We start from the raw sequence: 16,817 nt of genomic DNA, 5'->3' as shown, positions 1-16,817 counted from the left end.
GAAAATACATCCTGCATATCAGATATTTACATTACAATTCATAACAGTAGCAAAATTACAGTTATGAAGTAGCAATGAAAATAATTTTATGGGTGGGGGTCACCACAACATGAGGAACTGTATTAAAGGGTCGCGGCATTAGGAAGGTTGAGAACCACTGCTCTAGCCACTGAGTCAAACTGGCTAGGGCAAGGCATTCAGTTTTTTAATGTGTTTTTGGTCTCTGGTCTTTTCCTTCTTGGGGAACCATGGTGTCTCCATGCATTTCTAATAACTCCTTTCCTAGCTAATTTCTTATTTCTCAAAGGTCCCAACTAACATCACCTTGTTTGGGAAGCCTTCTATGGCACACCACATTAAGGTTATCTGCCTTTCTGTGGCTTCCATGACATCTTCGACTTCTCTAGTTTAGCACATCACTTTGTGTTGTACTTACTTGGTTTCACGTCTTCCTTCTTGACTAATTGTAAGCTCCCTCCACTATAAAAATAATAACTGCTATTGCAAGGCACTATTGTAAACACTTTAACATACTTTATTTAATACTCATAACAACAACTTTATCAATCCATTTTACAGATGAGCAAACTGAGTCACATAGAAATTAAGTCTCTTGCTACAGCCAATGAGTAACAGAGAGAATTTGAGCTTGACTCCATAGTATAGCCTCTAAACCACTACTTTATACTATCTCCTGCTTTCCTCTTATATTCTCAGAGAACAAAACAGCGCCTAGTAGCTAAAAGGTACACAATAATAAGTACACAATAACATGTCTACGGAATGAATCAGTGCATTCATGAAGAAAAGCACCAATTGTCATGCAGACAGCGTATAATCTTGCAAAGTAACAGGAACATAACTTGTTCTTGCTTAAAACCCTCTTGAAATAAAAATTAATACATGTAATTATTAGTCTATTAGATTCTAATATTAGCCTTTGGTACCTGCCCCACTCACTTCTACAAATGAATATTGTCTTTGCATGAAAATCTTTGCGTTTGTTTTTTTTAATTTGTTCAATGTATATAGGACCTGGAGAGACATAGTGCACACAACATGGCTCTTTGGAGAGAGGAACCTGAATCAGAAGGCTTAGCATTAGTAAGGACTAAGCCAGATGAGAAGGTCCTGCTGGGCATGTTCAAGCTGATGTTTGCTTTGATTGATGTGGAGTTGAATTCATGTGGAAATTTGTATATAAAAAGGCACAAAAGCAGCCTGCCTGGTGTTGCTCACTGAAAGGGGATCAACCTTTGAACCAGGAAATTCCAGTCAGGGCATATACCTGGGTTGTGGGCTCGATCCCCAGTTGGGGGCATGCAGAAGGCAGCCGATGGATGATTCTCTCCCATCATTGATATTTCTTTCTCTTTCTCCCCTTCTCTATTCCTCTATGAAATCGAGAAGGCTAAAAAGGGCTAATTCCAATGTAACCCTGATATTTGGGGGGCTAGCAATCTGGATCTGTGCCAGTAAGCCCAGTGTACATTCTAGATAACCTATAATTAAGTCATGCCTCTTTCCAAGAAACTGGTCTTGCAGAACCTGTTACAGAGGCCATAAAACTGTGAACAGTGCACTGCCCTGGAGGGGGAGTTATTAATGCTGGTGCCAGCCCAGATCATCAGCTATGGCCTGGAGACCCCCAACACCTGGGGGCCTTCTTGCAAAGCCCGTGAAAAGGACCAGAAGCATAATCCATATTTGTGGGACAACGACCACAGGGAGATATAAAAGAGAAGCCCCCTGCATGTTACTTTACTCAGATTTGGAACTTATTCCCTGAGTCTGCTGGTGTAAATAAACAGTGTCACTCCTTTTCTCTAAAGTGTCGCTTGGTTTTTCTCTGGTCTTCTGAAACAAAATCAATAAAAGTATATTTTTAAAAAATTAAAAAGCACAAAAGCAAGTAAATATAGAACTTCTACCCTGTATATTCCAAATAATTCACAATTTCATCTGACACAGGCCTATTTTTATATAGGCCACGTTAAGGTGTACACACACACACACACACACACACACACACACATTCTTCTTACACACATGTACACACCTTTCTTTGAAATAAATACACTACACTTATAACATAACTCTTGAAAAATGTCAAAAGTTATATATTGGATTTGACATTTTCCATAGGCTTAAAAAAGCCTTGGTTGCTCCATGAATCCTGGTGAAATTGGTTGTACATAAGTTATTGTCAATTCCAGTCTATGGCAACATTGTGTGCTGTCTTAGTAGGAGCATGATCATACCCCAGAGAGATAAGATTATCTAGTGGAATATGTCACTGGGCGACATCCACAGGAGGGATCAGAGCATTGTTTTCTTCACTCAAAAATTGCCTGATGTACTTTAAAGAAAGCCATCAGTAATGTTGATATGTCAACATAATTTAATTTATGATCTTATAAGTTATTGCCCTGAATCATTAAGTGGTCTAACAAAAAGCACGAGAAATAATCAGGCAGTGTATCTTACAAAGGCCCTGGGATTTTTGTGACCTTATAAATACAAGTTATGGATGAAAAGAATTTTCTCCAAGGAGGTCCTAGAAACAGTATCCAATTACTTCTACATCTCAGACTGATATTGACATCCATATTATGAAAAGAACAGAAGTAATTTCTCATATTATAAATTGAATAAAGGTTCATAGTTGTTTTCTTGCTTCTTTATTAGATCTTCTTACTCAGTGAGGTTCTTATGGTTTAAAATTAGCTGTCCTTAGATAATAAACACTGATGAGTTATGACATAGTAAATAGTCACATATAGGGACATAAAAATGTTATACTTATATAATCAAGGTATATAAGTATATATTTTATGTTATTATTAAACTAATTTGATCTTTGTAAATTGCAGATTAGCATAGCTACTGAAGCAAAACAAATATATGTGGGATTCATATAGAAGTTACTTATGGAAGTTACATCCTTGTTCCAAGGATGTCCAAAAAGTACTTCATTTTTTTCATATTCCAATCCATTATTTTGTTAAATCTTCAAACCTGTCTCAACTTTTTAAAAAAGTCACTCAACTGTCTAAAATAACAGATTTGAACAATTCCCCTCGGCCTTCCCCTCCCTATTTTAATGGTGTGAGGAATGATATGGTCAGGCATTACTCTTCTACATATATAAGGTCTATGACAGATACCCACTGTGGATTTCAGGTATTATTTTTAGATGAAAAAGTAATAATTGAAAAATATACATAGAGCATATAAAACATATTTGGGATTCTTTTCTATTTTTGTTTTTTCAAGTAAATGCCACTGAATTTTTTCTAGCTTTACTGAGAAATAAACTTGTACATATACAAGTTTAAGGTGTACAGCCTGTTCATTCGATACATTTATATAATGCAAAATGATTATCACCATGGTGTCAGCCAACACCTCCCTTCAATCACATAATTGCCATTTCTCTTTTGTGGTGAGAACATTTAATATCTACTCTCTCAGCAACTTTCAAGTATATATAGTAATGCAGTATTATTAGCTATAATCACCATGCTGTACATTAGATCCCCAGGACTTATTCATTTTATAACTGAAAGTTTGTACCCTTTAACCAAATGAAAAATACAAATTTTTCTTGTGATGTTATGATTCTAATCCCTATAAAGTTTAGTGTTATAGGTTAATGACCTTCCTCCTACCAGGAGCTATGAAATGATTCAGAAATAAAGTTTTCTTGTATTCTCTGCTTTACACTGTGATTAAAACCTACATAACTTTAACTTTTTCTGTATATAGTTGCATATATTTACTAGATACAGACATTTAATGTATTATCATCTATTTCTAAATTAAAATATCAACAACAAAAAATGCAAAGCATAGAGTAAATTTTTCTTTTCCATTTTATCACAAGTTGAAGGTGAAAAAAGGAACTGAATTTAACCCTTTAGCACTTTAACCCAATTTGTAGCAAACTGGAATCTCATATTAGTGCTACAAGTGATGTTAACTACTGATCGAGTACCATTATGTCACTATATAGAATGTCAGAACAACCCATATGAAAGTACCAAGGAAACAAAAAAACAAACAAAAAACAAAAACAAAACAAAAACAAAATACGGCCCTTTAAAAGATTTTCAAATACACCACTATATTTTTTTGTAATGATTCAATAATGTTGGATTGATATGGTAGTTTTTATTGAGTTACAAATGGAGTTAATAGATGTAAGAAAAGGCTGTGTCTTCTGGTGTATATCAGAAAAAAAAAACAACAATAAATGAATTTGAATATAGATAATTGGGGAAACAACTGAGAAAAATAACAGTTCAGAATAAGATGATTCTATTACTGAGAGGAAATTCTTTGGAAGATTGTAGGGATGGGGTGGGAAGATATAAAATTTAAAGCTACTTTTTAATTATGTAAGGTGTACCTCAACAATCTTGAAGGTAACCAAACTAATATTTCAAATTAATAACAGAAATAACTTTAGAATATGCTATACCTGTATTTTAAGCTCTTAGAGAATTAATCAATAAATTCATTAGACATTGTTTCTGTATAAGCCACCTATAAGATATAGAGATCTACTTGGCTGATTTAGGCAATGTACATTAGTTTGTTATAAAAAATATTAAAGCTGTAACTAAATTATTGCACCTAAACACTTCATTGACCATTAAAATACAGAAATAAATCAAGGAGGCCCTCATGAACCAAACTTAATTTCTCTTAAACAGGTTTCTCCTCCAACTTTGTTTATAATTGTGTAATTTGAAAAGTGTGAAACTTCCTTGGTATGTCTTATAAGCCATAATAAACATTATATATAATGTCAATGATGTTCTAGATCAATGGTTCTCAACCTTCCTAATGCCGCGACCCTTTAATACAGTTCCTCATGTTGTGGTGACCCCCAACCATTAAATTATTTTCGTTGCTACTTCATAACTGTAATTTTGCTACTGTTATGAATCATAATGTAAATATCTGATATGCAGAATGTATTTAGGCGACCCCTGTGAAAGGGTCGTTCGACCCCCAAAGGGGTCGCGACCCACAGGTTGAGAACTGCTGTTCTAGATAATAAGCATTCAAATACATAAGCTATGTTTCCTAGATACAAATCCACTCAAATGTGTCAGTTAATTGTTTACAGCAAATGGCAACTGAACAGACGAAAATAATGTTAGTGAGCTGAATAAGAGGTCATTGAAAACAGGGAGGACAGCAGCAACACTTAAATCACTCAATGAAAGACACTCTTGAGCAATAAGATATAACTATACCTGGCTGACACTCCACTACAACTAACGGGTCAGTTGTTCTGTAGCTCTGAGATTGCTCTGTTTGAGCAAATCCCAACTATCCATCCCAGAAGCAGAGTTAATATTGCCCTGGTCTTTGGGATAATTGATAGTTTCTGATTGGGCATGCTCAGTGTAAACTGTGCCAGTTGTGCCAAGCACATGGCCTTAGAATCAAATTGAGCTGTGAAAAGTGTCTAAATCCCTCACTGTCTTTCTAGGCACCATAATTTGTGGCAGGTTCTGTGATTAGTTTCTTCTTCAAAGAAATAAAAAAACAACTCAAGAGAGAGTTACTATATTTTAATGAAACTTATGACCTATAGTATCAGCTGAAACAAAACAAATGTCTTAATTTATAGAGGAAAGAAATATAAAACTTGTGGGTGAATATGGGGTGGAAGAAGAGTCATTATAACTACAGTCATTTAATTCATGGCTTACCTATTAGATTCCATTATGATTTTAGCCCAGACTAAGCTCTGGCCACCCAACAAAACCTCTTTAAATCTTCATCCAAGGTCCTAGAGATTTGGGGATCACCAGATTCACTTCAGGCTTAATGCAAAGTGAACACTCTCATTTAGGGGACACCCAAACTAGCTTATTTTTTTCAGGTTTCAGCATCAGTCCAAGTGTCCAGGCTAATAGATGTAGTTACTCTCAACTGAAATGAGATTTGACTGATACAAAAAAACTAGCTGATAATTTTACCTTTATGTAGGCAAGAGATGTCTTCATTATAGGGAAAAAAACTTTAAGAACAAAGACTTGGTTACAGCATGAGCCATTAGAAATGGTGAGCCAAAATAGCACAAATAATAAATCATGAGTTGAGTAAAATGATATCAGACTATGTTCATAATGGACTGATCATAATACAACATCTAAAGAGCTATGCATTCAGGTGGATTGGAGGGACATCAGAGGAATGGCAGTGTGAAAGATCCCCTTGGCCTCTCCCCCTAAAATTTAGACATGTTAACCAACTATAATTCAGCAAAGAATTCCCTACTCAATACAAGGCACACCTGAGAGAGCCACACATTGATGCTTCTAAAGGTGGGCCACTGGGAGTAAACAGGGAGATGAGAAGGCAGGAAAGCTCAGATAGCGGACACAGACACAGCCCTGCAGCCTGGAGCTCATGGCTCAGCCTGGATAGGGGAGGAAGCCTGTGGTAGCAGGTGCTTCCTTCAACCAGGAGGAACAGAGAGCTGTGGGGGTGAGGAGGCAGTCCAGCAGGGCAAGTGGAGCAAACAGTGACTGAACCAGCAGATGCCTAACACAGCACAGAGTTCTGCTGATGTGTGGCTGTCCACTGTGGGCAGTGATATCTCAGACAAATAAATGGAACCACAGAGCTCTGTTGCCCCTTGGACTCACAAAACTCACCTCCCATAGCGCTTGGTGTTGGGTTGAAGAGTGCTTTATCTGTAAACCCAGAGCTGTTGCAGTAGAAAAGCTGTTTCCCTCTGTGACTGATCCCCAGGTGGAGTGCTTGAAGTGGGACCCCAGAGAGGTCAGGAGTCTACATTATAGTTAGGGCAAAACAAACTCCACCCCCAAGCAGCATGGCTGTACTGTCTTATGGAAACCGGAAGCAGCAGAGGTCAAGTCTGGGAGACCAAAAAAAATCTCCTGATTCAGCACCATCTACTGAAAAATAGTAAAAAGACCTATCCACAGAAAGCCTCTGTGGAAGGGTCATTAATATAGACATATATAGCCAAAACCGGTTTGGCTCAGTGGATGGAGCGTCGGCCTGAGGACTGAAGGGTCCCAGGTTCGATTCTGGTCAAGGGCATGTACCTGGGTTGCGGGCACATCCCCAGTGGGAGATGTGCAGGAGGCAGCTGATCGGTGTTACTCTCTCATCGATGTTTCTAACTCTCTATCTCTCTCCCTTCCTCTCTGTAAAAAATCAATAAAATATATTTAAAAAATATATATAGACATATATACATGCCTAGATAAAGGAGAATAGCAAATACCATGAATAACCATTGTAATGAGGATGATCAGAAAGAAAATGAAAAATCCCCCAAAAGCAAGCCGGAACAATTGAAAATGTATGATATAAGTGATAGAGACTTCAAGATTATAATTCTGAAAATATTTAATGAGATGTGAGAAAATACAGGCAATTCAGTGCACTCAGAAAACAAATCAATGAACAACATGAGATTGAAACTTTACAAAAATTCCAGTCAGAAATCCTGGAAACCAAGCATGCAATTAAGGAGATTAGGAGTAAACCACTGAGCATAGAAAACAGAGCCAACCAGATGGAGGAAATAATTAGTGATATCAAAGACAGAAATCTAGAAATGACACAGAGGGAAGAATAGAGAGACCTGAGCATAAAAAAAATGAAAGAGCTCTATAAGAACTATCTGACTCCATCAGTAAAAGCAACATTAGAATAAGGGGCAATCACAAAAGAAGAGGAGAAGGAGAAGGGAACAGAGAGTCTATTCAAATAAATAGTGGATGAGAGCTTTTAAAACCTATGGAAAAAACTAGATCCTCAAATCCAAGAAGCAAACAGAACACCTAGTTACCTCAATCCGAAGAAGCCTTCTCCAAGGCACATTGTATTAAAACTGTCAAAAATTAATGACAAAATAATTTCAAAGCAGTCAGGAAAAAGAAGAAATGGCCTATAAAGGAAAACCCATTAGAATTTCATCCAATTTCTTAGCAGAAACTCTATAAGCCAGAAGAGAGAGGAGCCAAATATTCAAACATCTGAAAGAGAGAAAATACCTCCCACAAATAATATATCCTATCATTCAATTATGAAGGAGATATAAAGACATTCCCAGACATCCAGAAGCTGAGGGATTTTATCACTAGAAAACCTCCATTGCAGGAAATACTCGTGGGAGTTATTCTACCTGAAACAAAGAACATAAGGTCACAACACTATGAGTAAGGTCACCAAAAACTTACAGCATAAACAGGTATAATTTGTGACAACAAAAACATAAAAATGGAAGGAGTAAAGGCTTGAACTGGCAAAGGAGGATGAAGTTCAGATGCATTCAAAAGAAAAAACAAACTACTATATATATGCAACCTTATTTTTTACAAAATTAATGATAACCACACACAAAAATGCCCAAACCAGGACACATAGCTTTACAAAAGAGGAAAGAAGTATGAAACATCACCAAACAAAAACAACAGACAGAAATGTAAAGGAAATGAACCAATGAAGGCACAGAGCTACCAGAAAACAAAAAATAAAATGGCTATAGGAAATCCTCACACATTAATATTTACCTTGAATGTAAATGGTTTGAAATCACCAATAAAGAGGCACAGAGTAACAGAGTGGATCAAAAAACAAAACCCAACCATATGCTTCCTATAAGAGACACATCTAAGATGCAAAGACAAAGGTAGATTCAAAGTAAAAGGGTGGAAAATTATTCGCTAACCAAATAACACCCACAGAAAAGCAAGTGTAGCCATACCTATATCTGACAAGATATATTTCAAGATAACAAGAGACAAAGATGAACACTTTATAATGATAAAGGGGACACTATATCAAGAAAACATAACACTTCTGAATATATATGCATCCAACCAAGGAGCACCAAAATATGTAAAACAACTACTCACAAAACTAAAGAGAGAAACAGATCAAAATATAATCATAGTTGGGGACTTTAATACTCCATTGACAGCTCTAGACAGATCAACCAAAGAGAAAATGAATAAAGAAATATCGGCCTTAAATGATATACTAGAACAATGGACATAATTGACATTTAGAGCCTTTCATACCAGAACATCAGATTATACATTCTTCTCCAGTGCACATGGGGCATTCTCAAGGATAGACCATATGTTGGGTCACAAAACTATCAACAAATTCAAGAAGATTGAAATTATACCAAGCATATTCTCTAACCACAATGCCTTGAAATTAGAAATTAACTGCAAAAAGAAACCCACAAATACATGGAGCTTAAACAACATACTACTAAAAAATGCCTGGGTCAAAAAAGAAATAAAAGATGTGATCAAAATATATATAGAGAGAAATGAGAATGAAAATACAACACATCAAAATTTCTGGGATGCAGCAAAAGCAGTAATAATAGGGAAGTTTATATCATTACAGGCCTAGCTCAAGAAACAAGAGAAATCCCAAATAAACAACCTAACATCACATTTTAAAGAACTAAAGAAGAACAAAAGCAACCCAAAGTCTGCAGGAGAAAGTAAATAAGAAAAATTAGAGTAGAATTGAATAAAATAGAGAACAAAAAGACTATACAAAAAATCAATAAAACAAAGAGCTGGTTCTTTGAAAAGATTAATAAATTTGACAAACCTGTGGATAGACTCACTAAGGAAAAAAGGGAAAAGACCCATATAAACAAAATCAGAAATGAGAGAGAAGTCACCACAGACACTACAGATATACAAAGGATCATACTAGAATATTATGAAAGATATATGCCACCAAGTTCAATGACCTAGAAGAATAAACAATTTCCTAGAAATATATAACCTTCCTAGACTAAGTCATGAAAAATTGGAAAATCTAAATAGACCAATCAACAGTGAGGAAATTAAAACAACCATCAAAAACCTCACAAAAAATAAAAGTCCAGAATCAGATGGCTTCACCAGTGAATTCTACCAAACATTCAAAGAAGATTTAAAACCTATCCTTCTCAAACTCTTCCAAAAAAATTGAAGAGGCAATACTTCTTAACACATTTTATGAGGTCAATATAATCCTGATACCAAAACCTAGCAAAGATAACACAAAAAAGAAACTACAGGCCAATATATCTGATGAATACAGTAGGAGGGGATCAAGCCCACAATCCAGGCATGTGCCTTGACTGAGAATTGAACCGGCAACCTTTTGGTTCCTGGTATGACACTCAACAACTGAGCCACACCAGCCAGGGCACATTGTTGTGTTTAACACAGCTATAATTATACATTATGTACACATTTGTATTATTTCCCCATTTAATACTATATTATGCACTTGTTTATAAGTCTTCAAGAACATAATTTCCAATGGTTGCACAATATTTCATTCAGTGCATGGCATCATAGATTAACATAATTTTTTACTAAATGCTTCCAATTTTTCATTATTATAAAAGATGATCATCATTGTGCATAAAATATATTTTGTTTAGAATGATTTCCAAAGCATTGTGTCCTAGATGTGAAGTTACTGAGTCATAGTAATACCATTTTAAATAATCCTAATACTGATTTTCAAATTCATTCTGAAAGTGTTTTACCAAATTCATTACAACTAAAAATATATAAGGACACCTCTTTCCACACACCTTTGCTAGCACTGAGCATTTTTATTATTTTAAATAATTGCTAATTTCCTAAGAGATGAATCATATTCCATTGTTTAATGTACATACTTTGTATTACTCACGAGCTCACACATTTTTTATAGATTTGTTGAGAGACTCCTTATCTATTGCTGTCATGTTAAAATTTTTCTGAAAGTCCCCAGGAGACATCTCATATATGCTCATGTTTACTAGTTGCTTCTCCTCTTTTGTGACTAAGAAGTGGACTTAAGAAATATCTATATTTGTTGAATTTATTCGTGCTCATTTGCTCTGAAGCAGGCAGGCTTTATAAGGCAGAATGGTTTCGTTTTTCTAACCAAAAGCACTGATACTAAATGTGCACTTGAAAACCACTGGGGAAATTTGAGCTGAAAATTTCAGCGGTGAAAGACCGTCCAGGTAAGAAAGAGGCCCTTTGGAATAGTTTCGTCTTTATGATTGCTTCCACAAAAGGAATCTGGGGAATGCATGTGTCTGAGTGACTACACAGGGAAGCCGAGAAAGAAAAAAAGGAGTGAATAATTTAATTATGATTTTAACTGCTACCTATAGTAAATCGGCGGTTTAGATAAATCCTAAACTTCCTATTTTACCTAAATTATTTCACAGGTCTCAGGGTTCTGTTGATGTATATTATTGTCTTTATGTTATTAAAATTCATCACCTTTTATGTTTACACCTTCCACAATCACTGTCATTTGCTGTTTAGTGTAGACTCTCTTTCTGTCTGAGTCACCTAGGTGTCAGTGATAAGTACTAGAGAAATAGAGAGACAGAAACATCAGGGTGAGGGACTGTTAAGACTCTTAATTGAGTATTTGGCATGTTTTCTAGAGATGTGACAGGTAATAATTAAGACTGCTTAATTAGTTTCTGAATATTGGAATGAGGAACAGTAACAAAACTGAATAGCACTAATGAAAGACTGAATTACTATAATCAAAACAGCTTTATCTCCAGGTAAGACTTCTGCATATAATAAGTGTATCCCCTTTCTTTTTGCATAAGAGAAATAAGAGTTGAATTGCCACGGTGATTAAAACCAAAGATCTGACCTAATTCTTACAATTAAAGGTGTTCTTTAATGCTAGAAAGATACTTAAAAGTTTAAAGGTGAAATTTTTCATGTAAAAGAAGTTGTATTGTGAGGCAAACAAGGTATCAGGTATATTGCTGTGGATATTTAGTAATTAGATGTAAGGGGTTCACATCTAATATATGAGGAGAAACAATAAAAATAGTAAAAGTATACAGATCTGGAAAGCACACTGTTGTATTTCATTCCTCTTTTCTGAAATTCTGAACAGGTTCCATTAAAGACCCTCCCCCCAACAAATTTACTCTTTATTTCTTAAATCTAACATTATAACATAAGCACTTGGAGATGTTGTTAAATTAGACTTGTGTGGCTGGGTCTATGATTTATTTATTTTTTGAATCTCCAGACTCTATTATATAAAATGTTTAGCAGATACCTGTACAGTGGAATTTTAAACAACTATCCGAATGAATCAGCAACTCCAAGAAATTTCCCAATAACCTTTCTTCGTTTTTTTGTTGCTTTTTTTTCCTGTTGCCTAATTGTGAATATGTGTGCGGGTGCGGTTTTCTTCTTTGGGGCCAAACAGCTGGGGCTTCCCTCACTATTAAGAGCCAGCAACCGCCAAACCCAAGTTTCTAAGGTTGCAAAATGGATGGAATTCTCAGGGGCGCTTTGTCCCAGAGCATGTGGAATTTGAAAGCAAAAGCAGATGGAGTCCCAGAGAAAGACAGCTTGATGATGATGATTTTAATGATTAAATAGAAATCAAACAAGATACCATTGAGGGATGGAGCGAACTGGGAAGCTGTCAGAGGGTCACAGAGGAGAGGAAAGGGGAGTTTCAGAAAGTTTCTGTGAACCATAGGCAAAGCCATGATGCTGGGAGAGCCCGGAAGCCCAAGGACAATAGATGTATGTCCCGCCCTGATTAGTAATGGCAGGAGACGCAGATGGCTGGTTAACCCATTAGATAGTCAGCAAGGGGAGCCACCGGAGAATATGTGGCAGCTTCAGGGAGCCAGACCCAAACAGGTGGCAGACAGCTTGAGCTGGGCTCTTTGTGTTGGTTGCTGGCCTCGTTTAAAATAACAGTAGTAAAACGTCTATTGGGCTGTAGCTTCACTTTTTTGTTTTTCTTTTGGCCAAGCATTGGTGCAAGGCAGGGCAATGTCAGGAAGCTTAGTCTCCGTTCTGCTTTGATGTTTTTATCTTCCGTATTTCCGGAGACTCTCACAGCCATGACCTTTCTCTAAAAAATGCAATCGAAAATGTCCGATGGTGACCCAGTTAAGTTCTCCCTTTAGGTACACTAACTGCTCACCCTTAAACTCATCCAAGTCACCCCTATGCTAAGCGGCACAGCAGCCTGGCTCTGTTAAGGTGTGAAACTCGAGGGCAGCCATGTCAAATTCAGATGTAATGGCAGGTGAATTCTGTAGGTGAATACACCTGTTGTAATGTGCTTGAAACACATAAAAAGGCTTTAGGGAGTATTACCCATTAAAGGCAGACACCAGAGAGGCTGATGCGTAAGATAAGTATATAACCTGTGCACTGCTTCAGGCATTCTTTGATTTGTGGTTAATCCAATTTTTGTGGCTTGCTCAACTTTGCATTTCAGTGAAATCATTTTTGAATGCTGTAAAATAAAACAGAAGTTTGTTTTTGTCGTACAAATGCAATGAACCAGATTTCCAATTTGAACATGCCTCTCATATCAGGTGCGTCTGACACAATATTTAACTGGTTCAGAAGAATGTGGTATAACCTTTGCTCTCCTTATAATAGAAGAAAAGACAAAATGAGTTAGAAAAAGATGCCTTAAGTAATAGCTGACCAGGCTCAATTTCAGACCAGAAACTACTCTAAAATGATTGTTCTTCCTACATATAAAGAGGCAACATGGCCCTAACCGGTTTGGCTCAGTGGATGGAGCGTTGGCCTGCGGACTGAAAGGTCCCAGGGTCGACTCCGGCTAAGGGCATGTACCTTGGTTGTGGGCACATCCCCAGTAGGGGGTGTGCAGGAGGCAGCTGATCGATGTTTCTCTCTCATTGATGTTTCCAACTCTCTATCCCTCTCCCTTCCTCTCTGTGAAAAATCAATAAAATATATTTTTTAAAAAAAGAGGCAACATGGAGGAAAAGCTAGACCAGGCTTCCACTTGGTTCCTGCATGTGGGTAAAGTAGACTTCATTCATATGGCTTCCTCCCACAAAATATTTGGGCCATTTGCTGGGTTAAACAAAGCTGAAGAATTGTCTTTGCGATGAGTCTTCTCAGAGTTTGTCTGCATTTTCTTTTTCAATTAGAGTTGACATTCAATATTATTTTGTACTAGTTTCAGGTGTACACACAGTGGTTAGACAACCATATAGTTTACAAAGTGGTCCCCCCGATATTTCAAGTGCCCACTTGGCTTCATACATAGTTATGACAACATTATTGACTGTATTCCCTATGCTGTACTTTACATCCCAGGGACCATTTTGTGACTAGCAACTTTGCTTAAGCACATTGTAAAATTTATAAAATGCATATAGACAATGTCTGCTAAACTTACTCAATTTCGTTGACTCCCCTTGTGCTTTTTGTTACAGAATATCTCATGAGACAGGAAGCTGAGCCAGAAATGGTCTTTTGAAACTGAGAGGCTGAACCATCTCCTTTGCTATATCAAAACAGAAACTGCTGGAGTCGCTGTTGAAAGCCAGTTTAAGATCCAAATCTCGTGAAGATGAGGGGACCAGGATAACTTTCTAACTCATTTCCTGTGTGGTGAAGATTCCTTGTTCTAAATGACAACATTAAATTTTGGGTGAAAATATGATTTTGTGGTCAAAGGAGTTTAGGCAAAGCCCAAGTCAACAAAATTAAAATTTTTTTTAAAGGTACATCTTAGAATGTTTTTTAAAAGCAGACACTTCTTGGGATGGCTACTTAGATCACAAAAAGTTCCTTTCTTCTGGGAACTGCTCCTATAACTCAGAAAGTTGTCGTCTGCAGTTACATATATTCTGATTCCCAGGCCATAGCTGATTGGTCAAGGAATAAAATATTAAGAACAATTGTCCTCATAGCATTTAAATATATATATATATATATATATTGATCTCAGGGAGGAAGGGAGAAAGAGAGAGAGATAGAAACATCAATGATGAGAGAGAATCATTGATTGGCTGCCTCCTGCACATTCCCTACTAGGGATCGAACCTCAACCCAGTCATGTGACCTTGACCGCAATTGAACCCATCACCTTCAGTCCGCAGGCCGATGCTCTAGCCACTGAGCCCAACTGGCAAAGGCGTCCTCATAGCATTTTAAGCTGAGAGATACAGAAGCTGGCCATCACTGGTGACGGCGTCACTTAAGTGTTCCATGAGAAGTGGTTTTGAAATCTGACTCAACTTCACACTTGTGGCAGTTATGCAAAAATGCTGATTCCTGTGCCTTCCCCAAGCTCTCTAAATCAGAATGTCTTACACCTGATTTACACAAAAATGTTTCATAATGAGAGCTAAAAATAACTGAAGACTCACTGTGCACTCTATACCAAGTACTGGTGTTCTTAACAAGATCTCCAAGGGGGTTTTATGCATCCTGCCCAGCACTGGTGCAAAGGTGCCCATTTGGGAAGTTCTGGCAGCTCTTGCTGCTGGCATGTTCAGTAGTTAGTAATCTTACTGAAGTTCAGTAACTCAACTGTTCTTTTGACTTCCGTGTATTACCAGAGTATCCTTCCAATAAATTCACTTTTAGGTTTATACCAGCTCAAATTGATTTTGGTTGCTTGCAACCAAAAGAACCTTAACTAATACAATTGTGTACATTTCCTAGAAGGAGATTATAGCGTGCAGTGCTTCACAAACGTATTTGACCGCTGAATGCGTTGTCTCAAGGAGCTTCTTGTTACACCAGTGTTGCAACGCACATGCTTTGGGGGACGCGTTAATTCAAGGCAGTAGTTTTCAACCTTTTTCATCCCATGTACACATAAACTAATTACTAAAATTCTGCGGCACACCACAAAATATGTTTTTTGCCAATCTGACAATAAATAGGTATAATTTTTATTCATTTACACCGGACGGCTATTGTTATGCTGGCTGTTGTAATTTTTTAATTTGATAATCTAAGGGAACAAAGATCAGTGCTCCTGTCTAAATAGTCAGGTATTGTATGTTCTAAAAAATTCTTGTGGCACACCAGTGTGCCTGCCTCCGCATACCGGTTGAAAATCACTGGTTTAAGGTAATTCATTTAACAGTGTTAAGAATGTGCTATAGGCTACACAATGAATGTTTCATTTCTTGGGGTTACATTAATTGCTTTACTATATGGTCTTAGAATGAAGGACACTCAGAGATGAAATACACAATTGGATGCAATTAAATAAAACCTTAATACTCAGTTTCAGGATCTCTTTGGGAAACCGGAAGTCAGGGCTCCCTCAGTGATGCAGTGCTATTTGCATATGATAAGTCTTTTCCACTCACCTATTTGTTTTACATAGAAGACATCACATTTTGCAGTGTACCCAGACAGATTAGGCATGGCTGCTCATTCTATGTCCATAATTAAAGGAGAAAAAAAAGGTTATTAAAGAAATAGACAAAAAGTAATAAATTTTCCCTTCTAAATACCTAAAAGTTTATGGAAATGCAGAAAAATAGCAGGATAAATAGCAGCAGATTTGGTTGAAATTCAAATTCTGTCATTTATTAGTTCTGTCCACTTGAACAAGGGCCTCTGCGTACTTCTCTAAGCTTTTTTTCTGTCTTACACAAGGAGATAATAATTCCTCCTATATTTTTTAGGTTAGGACTAAATGAAATTATAGTAATTATAGTGGTAGTTACCATTTATTAATATACTAGAGGCCCAGTGCACAAAAATTTGTGCACTCGGGGGGGAAGGAGGGGGTCCCTCAGCCCGGCCTGTGCCCTCTCGCAGTCTGGGACCCCTCGGGAGATAACGACTTGCTGGCTTAGGCCTGCTCCTGGGTGGCAGAGGGCAGGCCCAATCCCTAGGTGCAGCCCCTGGTCGGGCTCAGAGCAGGGCCGATTGGGGAGTTGGGGCGCCGCCCCCTGTCATGCACAGAGCAGGGCGGATTGGGAGGTTGCGATGCCACCC

Source organism: Myotis brandtii, unplaced genomic scaffold (assembly GCF_000412655.1).
Source record: "Myotis brandtii unplaced genomic scaffold, ASM41265v1 scaffold259, whole genome shotgun sequence".
Lineage (NCBI taxonomy): Eukaryota > Metazoa > Chordata > Mammalia > Chiroptera > Vespertilionidae > Myotis > Myotis brandtii.
The sequence above is the reverse complement of the archived record's forward strand: the minus strand, read 5'-3'. Positions refer to the sequence as shown.